At 39.0% G+C, this 15,812-nt stretch overlaps 1 protein-coding gene across 1 annotated transcript in view; it reads right to left on the reverse strand.

The window, feature by feature from the left end:
• Positions 1-15,812, reverse strand: part of TSPAN8 (tetraspanin 8) — a 184,266-nt gene that overhangs the window by 129,347 nt on the left and 39,107 nt on the right. The window contains exon 2 of the mRNA XM_069584009.1: positions 4,864-5,069. The gene's annotated coding sequence lies outside the window, so the exon portion shown is untranslated. The remainder of the gene's footprint in view (positions 1-4,863; positions 5,070-15,812) is intronic.

Below are 15,812 nucleotides of genomic sequence, written 5' to 3' on the forward strand. Positions count from 1 at the left end.
TAAAAAGCCAGCTTTTATGTTGAGATTTATACTTATTATTTTATAAGCATGCTGTAGTATATCAAATAGGCTCCCCAGGTGGTGCAGTGGTAAAAAATCTGCCTGTCAATGCAGGAGATGCAGTTTTGATCCCTGGGTCAGGGAGATTCCATGGAGTAGGAAATGGAAACCCACTCCGGTATGCTTTCCTGGAAAATTCCTTGGACAGAGGAGCCTGACGGGCTACTGTCCATGGGGTTGCAAAGAGTCAGACATGACTGAGTGACTGAGCATGCACGTGCAAGTATATAAAATACTTATGTAAAAAATCAATTAAATTTAAACCTTTTTAAGCAATTTCTGATTCAGTAAACAGCTTTTCCCTTTACTCTGTTGTGATCAGACAGTTGTCATACTTACAACACATACCATATAATCCACCCATACGTAGAAATGACTATCCCACTTGTGTCTTACCTTCTGAATCAGAATCCCCCACTCTTATTGCTTTGGAAACCATTATGAAAACTAAATCCGTGGCTTTTAAATACATTACAGGGAAAAAGTGAAGAAAAAATAAAATCAGCTTAGGGGATCTGATCCTATTTTCCTCATCAAAATGAGGAAATTTAGATTCAGTCCTAGATCCTAGATTCATCTAGGTTAGAAAAGCATCTTCTTTTTAAAATACAAATACCATGTTGAAGGTTATGTGACTGTTTTCCAATTATGTTTTAGAATGATTTTCTCCACCCAGTTGCTTTCCTCTTAATCATTGGCTGGGCGAATTGCACTCAGAACTGGGAGTTTTGAGTGAAATAACCACGGCATATGGAGCCATGGTGAGGTGAGGGGAGGGAGCAAATGTTACTAGCATGTTGCAGTGGAGCATTGAGGGTGACACAGAAATATCAATATTAATGACTGAGACTAGACAGCAGGAAATTCTATATTGTCTTCTATAGAAGACAATGTGAAACAGTGTCAAAATTAAATTTCATGTGCTTTAAATTTTTGTTTGCTAATCCAGAAATAGGAAGAGAAACCTTTTTGTCTTTCTTCATATACCCCAAAGATACTTTATCTTGGGATCCACAATTCTGGCTGGTAGTTTAGCCTTGAAGAAGGAAATGGCACCCCACTCCAATATTCTTGCTTGAAGAAAACCATGGACAGAGGAGCCTGGTGGGCTACAGTCCATAGGGTTGCAAAGAGTTAGACACGACTTAGTGACTAAACCACCATACCACTTCAGAGATCCTTTCTCTTGGGATCCACAATTCATTAATAAAAGGATTTTTGTCTTGCCTGTCTTTGACTCATAAGTGCTCAAGTGTACAAACAATCCTTTTGAGTTTGCACTTCTATACAGCATGCACGTTCCCTATCTAAACTACCTTAAGTGCAAAAAGCTCCCTCTCCACAGAATTCATGGTTCACATTATTAGGAACACATATACATAAAGGTGAGGAAGAAAACTGCTTGGATGCAAACACAAACTTAGAAACTCATCAATGACACTATCTCTATTCTAATTACAAAATTTGTGAGATTAGATTCTATCATAAGTTTTCCATCACTTCCTGAAATTTCAACAAAATAGTGTGCTGTTCTCAGTTTAAGAACTAAAGTAATGCAAAGGTTGCAAAATTCCAAGAATGATTAAAATCAGTTGCATTGCTAAATTAAAAACTAAATCAACAGGAGCATATTGTACTTGAAACAAGGTTCCTCCCCACCACTGCACCCCACCCCAGTCCCTGAAACATATTGAACCAAGTCATTTGGCTCAAGAAATCATGGTACTGTTCATGCCTTATCACTAGGGAAAAACTAAGGACAAACTTTGTTCTTCTAAATATCAGAAGCCCATTTTGTACCTTGTTAGAAGACCTCACTACACCCTGAAGAATGGACTGCCTGTGGCTTACTGCCTATTCCCTATTTAGTTGAGCTAAACTAAAAAGACTAAGAAAACCCATTGTTGCATTATTTTAGAGTTCAACAAAATGCAAACTAAGAGCTTCAGTTCAAATAACCTTAGTGTTCAGAAAAATTAGTTAATATATAATATATATAATATTAATAGATACTCATGTATAGTGCATCATATAAATGCATATAATATATACTATAAAATCAGGTTAGTAAATACAACTCTTAATTTCCTGTCTTTAAGAAATGTGATTTCTGGTTTGACCATGCAGTCTTCAAATTAGACGTACTAGTCACATAATTACTTTAGCCAGCTGGCCATTTGGGCTGTTCATATGATGGAAAACAAATGCTTTGTACGTGAGTCTTTTCTAGCTTAGACCGGATAGACCAAATAATTTTTTTTGAGAAATGTTTTATTGTGGGCTACAGTTAGGCAATAAGAATCGAGCCAGTCACCCACATTCATTGGCAAGCGCTATGCCCTTTCCAAAGCCATTTGTTTGCTTTTATGACAGCAAACTGAAAATTAAATCCAAGGAATATTAAATTATTATTAATGAGGACATTTGTGGGACACTAAATTAAACCATTGCAATATTCTACAAGGCTACATGATTATGGAGAGAGAGAGAAGCAATTGAGCTAGTTTAACACTGTTTTGTTTAAAGCCATCACAACCAGTTTCAGAAGCATACATGATGCTCCAGGGTCTAGTGTACCTGAGAACATGATACTTCCAACAGGAATTTATTCAGTTTCCAAATGATCCATTAAGAAATTATAAAGTACAAGAAATGTTCCCAACTACCCTTCAGCAAACAAAATTTTTAGTGCTTGTAGGTGAGTCCGAAAAACACCATTCTATACAACTATAATAAAAGTTTTGTGTTCCAGAACCTTTTGCCAAGATCATTTATATCTTATTTTGTTAACCGTACTTTTAAGGATTGTTCAGGTCCCTTGCTTGCTGCACTTACTTTTCCCCTTCAAAAAAATAGAGAGAATCATCTCCTCCAAGAAAGAAACTTACTCCCCTCCAACAAAGAGAGTGACATCTTCTGTACACATACATTTTTTTCCATCCAATTCTAAAGATATGTAAAACTAGACCATAAACTCATTTATCTGTTAGGGGTCACATGTGTGAAATGGACTGTGTAAGACAATGTAAACTCTAGTTAGACTATTATATATAACTTTTGTGGGACTGATTAAGAAACAATAGAAAAATGAGCTTATGATATAAGTAAAAACATAAATATAAAATTTTTAGTAAAGTGTGACTAAGTACACAAAAACTGTGCATAAGAAATGGCTAACGATATTTTGTTTAATTAGCACTTAAACAGAATAATTAAGCAAAATAATTATTTATTTGCCAATTCAGTGAAAACAAAACTTGTGCTTGAATTAGCCTTAAATTTCTACTTTACTTGTTTATGTGAGCTGGTCTAATAATTATATCTTCGTTAAAAAAAAATAAAGATACTTCCCATTGGCTTTGCCTTTGCTATTTTGATGGGTGTTCTGGGAGGAATAAGAAAAAAAAATAGTTCTGGGAGGAATAAGAACAATGACTCAAAACTGTACCACGTATGTATGTTTCCTTTTCATATTATCCTTGTTATTCTTAAGAGGATAGTTACTCAGTATAACTTTTGAAATATATTCAAAATATATTCTTTTGAAATAGTATCATAAAAGGTATCAGATGTGTTCCTGACAAACCATTCTTATAATTCTTAAAGAAAATATTTAACAGTTGAAAATATATGCATTGTTATATGGTTTTAAATATATTATTGCTTATGCCTTTGTAAATAAATAATACAAACTGATAGGAAACTTACCTACCAAATTACAAAACCATAGAAAAATCTCACAATGCGTATTCAAAGGGATTGTCCTTCAAAAAGGTATTGTGTAAAACCAGATGTCAAGATGAGATTAATTATACAAAAGATTAAATGGAGGAAACATCTACGAGGGAAAATGACACAGGGCTCCAGGGGAGGCTCAGAGAACCGTCAGACCAGGATGCAAATCTGACCCCTGTGAAGGAAAGAGGGAAGGATGTGAGGCTGGGTAACGAGCATCTGAGTTGTGTGTGTGCATGCTCAATTGTGTCCAGCTCTTTTGCAGCCCCATGGACTGTAGCCTGCTAGGCTTCTCTGTCCATGGGATTTTCCAGGCAAGAATACTGGAGTGGGCTGCCATTGCCTACTCCAGGGGATCTTCCCAACCCAGGGGTCAAACCCATGTCTCTTGCATGTTCTACATTGACAGGCACATTCTTTACCACTGTGCCATCTGAGACTGCAGTGCAACTTGAAGGAAGTTCAGCAAGGTTGCTGGGAAGTCCTTGAGACAAAGTCTCCCACCAGAGAGTCCTTTCTTTTCCAGGAATGGCCATGTCCTAGTAATCCTACAGTGTTCAGTCACAGACTTAAAACAGCCTGTGGGAAATGTGGCCTCTGCGTCACAGCAGTGGTGGATTTAGAATGTGGCAGCTGAGACCATCTGGTAATTATGCCATCTGCAACAGGAGCTCTGAGAAGCTCTTTTTCCTGGCTGCACAGGTAATATTTACTTACACTCAGAACAGAGCATCCTATTTTATAATGAAGCATCTATTTCAATGTCCAATGTTATTTGATGGTATTTTTTTTAATGTACGGTTCATTTTTGTCCTATTTCTATTTATTTATTTAGGCTGTGTGGTAGCATGTAGGAGCTTAGTTCCTCAACCAGGAATTAAACCCACGCCTCCTGCCATGGAAGCATGAAGTTTTAACCACTGGACCTCCAAAAAAGTTCGATGTGTTTTTTTAAAAATGAAATGACCATGAGTTTCTCATGACAACAGCCTGGGAAACACTTAGGAAAGCGTGTATCTCCACTGTTTTGGTGAGGAAACTGAGGAATAAAGAAGCAAAAAGACTTACCGAAGTTAGAAACAAGCAATAAACCAGAGTGAAAATCACCGTTATTTCAGTATAGGAAGCCGCTTCTCTTTTATGTCCATACATACAGAGATATAATAAGATTTGTGAGATGTTAGCGTCAGTTCAGTTCAGTTCAGTCGCTCAGTCGTGTCCGACTCTAGATAACATAAATTTCGAAGACCAAATGGCTCCCAAGTTCACTTGTTCTATAAGAAAGGAGATTTCACATTTAAGCATATTTATTTCCAAATGGACTCAAAGGACCCAGTGTCTACTCATAAAGTTTCCTAAGAGAATTGATTTTTTACCTCTTATCTTCTGATTCAGCAAATTAGGGAGAAATATTAATATTTTCTTCATTAAGTCTTGAGTGTACATACTCAGTTCTGAGTTCAGCCAAAGAATTCAACCAAAGAAAAAGATATGTCCTTCTGGCCACTGGGCACAAAGAAATTATTTAAGGCCTTTAAAACAATACCTAGCCCCAAATATCTGATTTAAAACAGGTAGAAAACAGATTTCTCTTTTGATTCTATACACGTTAAGACCCAAATTACCCTTAAAAGTAGAATATTTTCCTCTGCCCAGCTGTTATGAGACTGGTCCCTTTATTAAGGGACTTTATTAAGTCTTTAGACTTTATTAGTCTTTATTAAGACTTTATTAAGACTGGTAATTTATTAAGCCAAATTTTTAAGTGAACAAACTGAGGATGTTTGAAAACTGAATTAAATCATTAATGCGTATTAGCTATACTGAGCAACTGAACTGAACTGAACTGATAGCAATTCAAGTTTTAGGGACCATCATCACTAGATTTTAAATTGAGCCTGAAACAGCCTACCTCAAAGACCTCTCTTGAGCAGCTTCAGTTCATTTCAGTGGCTCAGTCGTGTCCGACTCTTTGTGACCCCATGAATCACAGCATGACAGGCCTCCCTGTCCATCACCAACTCCTGGAGTTCACTCAGACTCATGTCCATTGAGTCAGTGATGCCATCCAGCCATCTCAACTTCTGTCATCCCCTACTCCTCCTGCCCCCAATGTCTCCCAGCATCAGGGTCTTTTCAAAGGATTCAGCTCTTCGCATGAGGTGGCCAAAATATTGGAGTTTCAGCTTCAGCATCAGTGCTTCCAATGAACACCCAGGACTTTAGGATGGACTGGTTGGATCTCCTTGCAGTCCAAGGGACTCTCAAGAGTCTTCTCCAACACCACAATTCAAAAGCATCAATTCTTCGGCGCTTAGCCTTCTTCACAGTCCAACTCTCACATCCATACATGACCACTGGAAAAAGCAAAGCCTTGACTAGACGGACCTTTGTTAGCAAGGTAATGTCTCTGCTTTTCAATATGCTATCTAGGTTGGTCATAACTTTCCTTCCAAGCAGTAAGCGTCTTTTAATTTCATGGCTGCAATCACCATCTGCAGTGACTTTCTAGCCCCAAAAAATAAAGTCTGACACTGTGTTCCACTGTTTCCCTATCCATTTCCCATGAAGTGATGGGATCGGATGCCATGATCTTCTTTTTCTGAATGCTGAGTTTTAAGCCAACCTTTTCACTCTCCACTTTCACTTTCATCAAGAGGCTCTTTAGTTCTTCATAGGCTTTCTGCCATAGGGTGGTGTCATCTGCATATCTGAGGTTATTGATATTTCTCCCAGCAATCTTGATTCCAGCTTGTGCTTCATTCAGCACAGCGTTTCTCATGATGTACTCTGCATATAAGTTAAATAAGCAGGGTGACAATATATAGCCTTGACATACTCCTTTTCCTATTTGGAACCAGTCTGTTGTTCCATGTCCAGTTCTAACTGTTGCTTCCTGACCTGCATACAGATTTCTCAAGAGGCAGGTCAGGTGGTCTGGTATTGCCATCTCTTTCAGAATTTTCCACAGTTGTGATCCACACAGTCAAAGGCTTTGGCATAGTCAATAAAGAAGAAATAGATGTTTTTCTGGAACTCTCTTGCTTTTTTGATGATCCAGCAGATGTTGGCAATTTGATCTCTGGTTCCTCTGTCTTTTCTAAAACCAGCTTGAACATCTGGAAGTATATGGCTCACGTATTGCTTTAGCCTGGCTTGGATAATTTTGAGCATTACTTTACTAGCATGTGAGATGACTGCAATTGTGCGGTAGTTTGTGCATTCTTTGGCATTGCCTCTCTTTGGGATTGGAATGAAAACTGACTTTTTCCAGTCCTGTAGCCACTGCTGACTTTTCCAAATGTGCTGGCATAGTGAGTTTAGCACTTTCATAGCATCATCTTTCAGGATTTGAAATAGCTCAACTGGAATTCCATCACCTCCACTAGCTTTGTTCGTACTGATGCTTTCTAAGGCCCACATGACTTCACATTCCAGAATCTGGCTCTAGGTGAGTGATCACACCATCGTGATTATCTGGGTCATGAAGCTCTATTTTGTACAGTTCTTCTGTGTATTCTTGCCACCTCTTCTTAATATTTTCTGCTTCTGTTAGGTCCAGACCATTTCTGTCCTTTATCAAGCCCATCTTTGCATGAAATGTTCCCTTGGTGTCTCTAATTTTCTTGAAAAGATCTCTAGTCTTTCCCATTCTGTTGTTTTCCTCTATTTCTTTGCATTGATCACTGAGGAAGGCTTTCTTATCTCTCCTTGCTATTCTTTGGAAGTCTGCATTCAGATGCTTATATCTTTCTTTTTCTCCTTTGCTTTTCACTTCTCTTCTTTTCACAGCTATTTGTAAGGCCTCCTCAGACAGCCAGCTTAGTAACTTTATCTTTTTCTACTCTAGCCATCTACATAGCTAAATCAGAGCAAACCCACATCATTTATTTTGCACATTTGACTCCACTCCTTTGGGGCAAATTCATTCTCTGGATGAAATGGAACTGGCAAGGGTGTTCATAATACTTGATCATCTAGAGGGAAACAGAACATATACTCCCTGGTAAATATTTATTAGATCATTGGTATTTTTGCATAATAATTTCATACAAACATAACTATATGAATGAATGAAAATAAATTTAACTTTCACTCAGTTTTTTTTAAAAGGGGATTCAAGAAAGTAATTGCAAAAGTTTAAAACAATGATTTGTCTTCATTAAGTCAAAATTACTCAAATATATTCAATTTCAAATCAACCAGAGGTAAAACAATCAGAGAGATTTGGAGCTTGAAAGATTTAATAAGTTACTTTATCACAGATACAGCTTTACTTGTGGGTAATAAAGACCCAAGTTAATGTTGTCTCAAACAAGATGGAAGTTAATTTTTCTCCAACACAACCCTGCTGAAGCAGGCAAAGTGCTAGGATATTCTGCTCTGTAAAGTATCTAGGGGCCCAGGATTCTTCATATTCTTCATCATATTGCTCTATCATAATTAATGTGATGTCTTTGTTCACATGGCCCTTGATTCAGTTCAGTTCAGTTCAGTTGCTCAGTCATGTCGGACTCTTTGCGGCCCCATGGACTGCAGCAAACCAGGCCTCCCTGTTCATCACCAACTCCCGGAACTTGCTCAAACTCATGCCCATCCAGTTGGCGATGCCATCCAACCATCTCATCCTCTGTCGTCCCCTGCCCTCCCATCTTCGATCTTTCCCAGCATCAGGGTTTTTTCAAATACGTCAGTGCTTCGCATCAGGTGGCCAAACTATTGGAGTTTCAGCCTCAGCATCAATCCTTCTAATTAATATTCAGGGTTAATTTCCTTTAGGATGAACTGGTTGGATCTCCTTGCAGTCCAAGGGACTCTCAAGAGTCTTCTCCAACACCACAGTTCAAAAGCATCAATTCTTCAGCAATCCGCTTTCTTTATAGTCCAACTCTCACATCTACACATGACTACTAGAAAAACCAAAGCTTTGACTAGACAGACTTCTGTTGGCAAAATCATGTCTCTGCTTTTTAATATACTGTCTAGGTTGATCATAACTTTTCTTCCAAGCAGCAAACGCCTTTTAATTTGCCATGAAGTGATGGGACTGGATTCCATGATCTTAGTTTTCTGAACGTTGAGTTTTAAGTCAGCTTTTTCACTCTCCTCTTTCACTTTCATCAAGAGGTTCTTTAGTTCTTCTTTGCTTTCTGCCATAAGGGTGGTGTCATCTGCATATCTGAGATTATTGATATTTCTCCTGGCAATCTTGATTCCAGCTTGTGCTTCATCCAGTCCAGCGTTTCTCATGATGTACTCTGCATATAAGTTAAAATAAACAGGGTGACAATATACAGCCTTGACGTACTGCTTTTCCGATCTGGAACCAGTCTGTTGTTCCATGTCCAGTTCTAACTGTTGCTTCCTGACCTGCATACACATTTCTCAAGAGGCAAGTCAGGTGCTCTGGTATTCCCATCTCTTTCAGAATTTTCCACAGTTTATTGTGATCCACACAGTCAAAGGCTTTAGCGTTGTAAATAAAGCAGATGGTTTTCTGGATCTCTCTTGCTTTTTCGATGATCCAGCAGATATTGGCAATTTGATCTCTGGTTCCTCTGCCTTTTCTAAAACCAGCTTGAACATCTGGAAGTTCATGGTTCATGTATTGCTGAAGCCTGGCTTGGAGAATTTTGAACATTACTTTGCTAGCACATGAAATGAATATAATTGTATGGTAGTTTGAGCATTCTTTAGCACTGCCTTTCTTTGGGATTGGAATGGAAACTGACTTTTTCCAGTCCTGTGGCCACTGCTGAGTTTTCCAAATTTGCTGACATATTGAGTGCAGCACTTTCATGGCATCATCATTTAGGATTTGAAAGAGCTCAGCTGGAATTCCATCACTTCCACTGGCTTTGTTCATAGAGATGCTTCCTAAGGCACACTTGACTTCGTATTCCAGGATGTCTGGCTCTAGGTGAGTGACCACACCATTATGATTATCTGTGTCATGAAGATACTTTTGGAAAGTTCTTCTGTGTATTCTTGCTGCCTCTTCTTAATATCTTCTGCTCCTGCTAGGTCCATACCATTTCTGTACTTTATTGTTCCAATCTTTGCATGAAATGTTCCCTTTGAATCTCTAATTTTCTTGAAGAGATCTCTAGTCTTTCCCATTCTATTGTTTTTCTCTACTTCTTTGCATTGATCACTGAGGAAGGCTTTCTTATCTCTTCTTGCTATTCTTTGGAACTCTGGATTCAAATGGGTATATCTTCCCTTTTTTCCTTTGCTTTTCACTTCCTTTCTTTTCACAGCTATTTGCAAGGCCTCCTCAGATAACCATTTTGCTTTTTTGTATTTCTTTTCCATCGGAATGGTCTTGATCCCTGTCTCCTGAACAACGTCACGAACCTCTGTCCATAGTTCATCAGGCACTCTGTCTATCAGATCTAGTCCCGTAAATCTATTTCTCACTTCCACTGTAGAATCATAAGAGATTTGATTTAGGTCAGACCTGAATGGTATAGTGGTTTTCCTTACTTTCTTCAATTTAAGTCTGAATTTGGCAATAAAGAGTTCATTATCTGAGTCACAGTCAGCTCCCGGTCTTGTTTTTGCTGACTGTATAGAGCTTCTCCATCTTTGGCTGCAAAGAATATAATCAATCTGATTTCAGTGTTGACCATCTAGTGATGTCCATGTGTGGAGTCTTCTCTTGTGTTGTTGGAAGAAGGTGTTTACTATGACCAGTGCATTATCTTGGCAAAACTCTATTAGCCTTTGTCCTGCTTCATTCTGTACTCCAAGACCAAATTTGCCTTTTACTCCAGATGTTTCTCAGAGAAGGACATGGCACCCCACTCCATTACTCTTGCCTGGAAAATCCCATGGGTGGAGGAGCCTGGTAGACTGCAGTCCATGGGGTCGCGAAGAGTCGGACATGACTGAGAGATTTCACTTTCACTTTTCACTTTCGTGCATTGGAGAAGGAAATGGCAACCCACTCCAGTGTTCTTTCCTGGAGAATCCCAGGGACAGGGGAGCCTGGTGGGCTGCTGTCTATGGGGTCGCACAGAGTCGGACACGACTGAAGTGACTTAGCAGCAGCAGCCAGGTATTTCTTGACTTCCTACTCTTGACTTCCTACTCCAGCCCCCTATAATGAAAAGAACATCTTCTTTGAGTGTTAGTTCTAAAAGGCTTCCTTAGCCAGCCATTTTTCCTTTTTGCATTTCTTTTTCTGTGGTATGGTCTTGATCACTGCCTCCTGTACAATGTCATGAAATTCTGTCCATAGTTCTTCAGGCACTCTAACAGATCTAATCCCTTGAATCTATTTCTCACTCCCACTGCATAATCGCAAGTGATTTGATTTAGGTCATACCTGAATGGTCTAGTGGTTTTCCTACTTTCTTCAATTTAAGTCTGAATTTGGCAATAAGGAGTTCATATCTGAGCCAGTCAGCTCCTGGTCTTGTTTTTGCTGACTGTATAGAGTTTTTTCATCTTTGGCTGCAAAGAATATAATCAATCTGATTTCAGTGTTGACCACCTGGTGATGTTCATGTAGAGTCTTCTCTTGTGTTGTTGGAAGAGGGTGTTTGCTATGACCAGTGCATTCTCTTGGAGAAACTCTGTTAGCCTTTGCCCTGCTTTGTTCTGTACTCCTAGGCTAAATTTGCCTGGCCCTTGATTGCTCATCATCTAATTCCTATTTCAGATATAACCTAAATTTTGTATACATCACTCTGCTCCTATCCCATTGGCCAGATATCAGTCACATGGCCATACCTAGATGCAAAAGATGCTGGGAATTGTAGTGTTTAATCTTAATATTCACCTGCCCAGCTAGAATTCAGTTACTATGAAAAATGAACAGAAGATACTTGAGAGGATTAGTTAAGAGACTGTGCATCAGAGGTGATTGTAGATCCTAATATATAAAACAAATAAAAACTGAGCTCTGATTAAAGGTGGTGAGGTGTTAGACCCCTGTTCCGTGCCTCTTGATTCCTCATGAGGATCCTCTAATGACCAGGGCCTTGTAAGACACATTTGGAAACTATTGCTCTAGACCAGGGATGGAAAACTAAAATGTCAAAAAAAAGGTCAGATGGGTAAAGTGAATAAACACAGCATATGAATGCGTCCAGTGACTGACAATGGGACAACCTAAAGAAAACATTCCCAACTAGATCAGAAGTTTCTAACATACTCAGTATCAGCAGGTTTTTGTCCATAAAATTCTGGATCCTGCTTACCAGACTTCCAATTTTTCAAGAGAAGCTTAGAAATCTATGTTTTAGTCAAATGTCCTGCTTTTTTAATATTGGTTACCAGTTAACACATCTTATTATATTTCAAAGGTCGAAAGTACACCCGCAAGCCAGACCTACTGAAGGGCCACTGAGTACAGTTTACAATCATCTAAGCCAATCAGATTATTCTCTAGACAAGGAAACAGAGGCTTTGAATGCTTGAATAACTAGCTCACAGTAATGTAGCCACACCTGGTTAGGTTTTATTTTTTGTCTTTGAATTTAGTACTCCTTACATGATACCATCATAAAATGCCACAGTGACGTTCAGAATAAGCAAATAAGAAAAAAAAAGGCCAGGGAGGCGGGGGGAATGTCTTTAAAAGCAATCTAATTCTATGCTACAATTTAGTGTTTGGCTTTGAAATAAAATATTTGACAGCAGATCAAGTGTGTGTTCTTTGTCCCATTCCCTCTCAATCCCATAACTGAAAGTAAAATCTGTTCTGTTTTCTACCTTCCTGGCCTGGACTTGCCAGATCCTGGCTGCCTGATCGGGAACACACAAGGCCAAGAAGCGTCACAGATACCCCTGGCACCCACACAGTAGCCAGTTTCTCCTCTCTCCAGCATGGCCCATTTAATCACACACTTGTATCATATCAGTGGCAGATTCATTGCAAGCACATTTTTCATTTTTATATGTATTTTTTTCTGTATGCTGTAAAGTAAAATGGCTAAAATGTTTGTGGCTAAAAGTTTTAAATATATGGAAATGGATAAGATTTACCTTCTAAATGCCTAAGTAGGACTAAATTGTTCACGGATTAGTTTACTGTACTTTCATAAGATTTTTTATGAATATTTCTATTCCTTAGAAACTTCTTACAGAAGAATCTTATACTGAAAGTGTGTGTCCAGCATGAAAAATGCTCTTATACATTTTTTCTACCTTATGATAGTCTGTTAGGTCCAAAACTTAGATGAAGGGATGTGCTTATTTTCTGCCTTTATTCCTAGAATCTTTTGTTTAGATCAATCTTTCCAATACTTAAATTAGATTTTTTTTATTTGGTCCAGTGACTGTTATCCTAAATGTATAATAAGGGGAAATGTTGGAAATATAAGTAGTCTATACCTAATAATAATTCAAAAAGATATTAAATTCTCAAATTTTCATTTTCTTTCATTTAAAATCATTAGGGTTCTTTTTTCAACCTGAGGTTTTCATGGTTTCTGTGATACTAGCAGTTAGCAAAAGTAATGTCTTTAGGGGGCCAACCTCAAGAAATAAGAGCAAAGGAGTGGGTTTGGTTTGGCTGGGAAAATACATTATTTTTCCATTGCCTATTGCTAATGTCTTAAATCATCAGATTTTATTAATAGAATAAAGCGAACCACATGGAGCAATTCCAATATCACTGTTGGAAAAACATGGATGCAAACATACAAACAAAGCTGCTCCATTTCCCGGTCACTTTCTGCAGTTGTTTTTTTTTTTTTAATCTTCTATCTTTCTTTATTCTTCTTTCTTTCTTCTTTCCCTCTTCTATTTATTTGCATTAACTTCAACCTAAATATGAAAACATTAGATTTTCACTACATTTAGGGTAAAAGCTTGTTATCTTTTTAAAAAGAGGACTCTTCCACCCTGTGCTAAAGAGAACATCCCAGCTAGTGTACAGGTAGCAGCTTTCATTACATTAAACAGGGAACAAAGTTAGGAATGTGATAGAAAGATAAAATCCCAAGTAATGAGAGTCAGAGAGAAAGTATTACATAGCAATGAGGCAAGAAGGAAGATGATTCAGACAGCACAGGGAAGGACAAAAGTGGTTTTAAAATGGTTCAGTGTGAATTGCTTCATGTACATGACACTAAATCAGTTATAAGCGAATAGGTTTAAATAAGCCATTAATGATTCAACATTCTTCAAATGAAATGGGTCTTCCTTTGCCTCAGCATCACTCACCACCTTATTCAGTGACAAAAGTAAAAAAGTGAAAGTTAATTGCTCAACCATGTCTAACTCTTTGCGACTCCACAGATTGAAGCCCACCAGGCTCCTCTGTCAATGAAATTCTCCAGGCAAGAATACTGGAGTGGGTAGCCATTCCTTTCTCCAGGGGATCTTCCTGACCCAGGGATCAAACCCAAGTCTCCCGCATTGCAAGCAGATTCTTTACTGTCTGAGCCACCAGAGAAGCCCACAAAGAGGGTCCTGAATATAAGAGGTAAAGGAGGTAAGAACTTATCAACACGTCCACAACTTAGCAAAGACTCCTTTGGTCTGGTTTCACTCGTCTTACTGCAGTATCCTCTTTTTAAGAATACAGATAAACTGAGATAGTTATATTTAGGAGAAGGAGGCAAAGAAAAATTATTGAGAGTAGTTGCATGGGCAGAGTTGGGCAAGGGAAACAAAAAATACAGGAAAGATGAGAAATAAGCCACAGAGAGGAATCTCTCTCTCTCTCTCTCTCTCTCTCTCTCTCTCTCTCTCTCTCCCCCCCCCCGCCCCCACCCCCGTCTCTCTCTGTTCCCTCTCTGTCTCTCTCTCTGTCTCTCTCCCTCTCTGTCTCTCTCCCTCTCTGTCTCTCTCTCTTTGTTCCCTCTCTGTCTCTGTCTCTGTCTCTCTCCCTCTCTGTCTCTCTCTCTTTGTTCCCTCTCTCTCTCTCTGTCTCTCTCCCTCTCTGTCTCTCTCTCTTTGTTCCCTCTCTGTCTCTGTCTCTCTCTTTGTTCCCTCTCTGTCTCTGTCTCTCTCTCTCTCTCTCTCTGTCTCCCCTCCTCTCCTGCTCTCTCCTCTTCATCCTTGCTTCCCTTCTTTTTCCCCTCCCTCCCTTCCATTTTCTCATCTTCCATTGACCTCCTCCTCCCCCTTGATGCTACCAAGCATTTCCCTCCATGTAATAACCTAGATCCTTAGGCAGTTCTTATTCACTCTTCTGCTCTTTTCACTCTTTCCTTATGACTCACAGTGCTTTGGAAATAAGGAACGGGGAGAGGGATAGTATTTCAAAGCCATAATGTTTCATCTAAATTCCTATAAGTACTAACTGATTTCTCTGCCACTCAGGTGGTCTCTGATTAACCTGTCTGCCACTCCTCTGCCAGAAAGTGCAAATAAATCACATTGTTACTACACTGGAAGCCTTTTGAGATGATTTCTGAAGGTGTACAGGATGCTGTCATCTTAATCAACTGAACACAAAATCTACCCCTCCACCTCCAACTATCCCCAAGTATTTATTATCATTCCCCAAACATGTCATGTGGGCCTTTGGGCTAGTGTCTTTGCACACACAGATCCCTTTGTTTTCCTACCCATCTTCAAAAATTCTCCTGGAGGGACTTCCTTGGTGGTCCAGTGGTTTAGAATTCACCTTGCAATGCCTGGGACAAAGGTTCAACTCCTGGTCAAGGAACTAAGATCCCACATGTCTCGAGCAACTAAGACCATGTGCCGCAATTACTGAGCCCAAGAGCCACACCCAGAGTCTGTGCCACAAGGAAAGCTCTCACATAACACAACAAAGATTCCGTGCGCTGCAACAAAGCCCTGAGGCAGTCTAATAGACTGATTTAAAAATGCACCTGTATTGGTATTTTTCTTTCTGGCTTACTTCACTCTGTATAATCGGCTCCAGTTTCATCCATCTCATCAGAACTGATTCAAATGAATTCTTTTTAACGGCTGAGTAATGGGGATGACCCAGAAAGATGTTCTGGGGAGGGAGGTGGGAGGGGGGTTCATGTTTGGGAATGCATGTAAGAATTAAAGATTTTAAAATTTAAAAAATAAAAAACTAAAAA

The sequence above is a fragment of the Ovis canadensis genome, chromosome 3, assembly GCF_042477335.2.
Source record: "Ovis canadensis isolate MfBH-ARS-UI-01 breed Bighorn chromosome 3, ARS-UI_OviCan_v2, whole genome shotgun sequence".
Classification (NCBI taxonomy): Eukaryota; Metazoa; Chordata; class Mammalia; order Artiodactyla; family Bovidae; genus Ovis; species Ovis canadensis.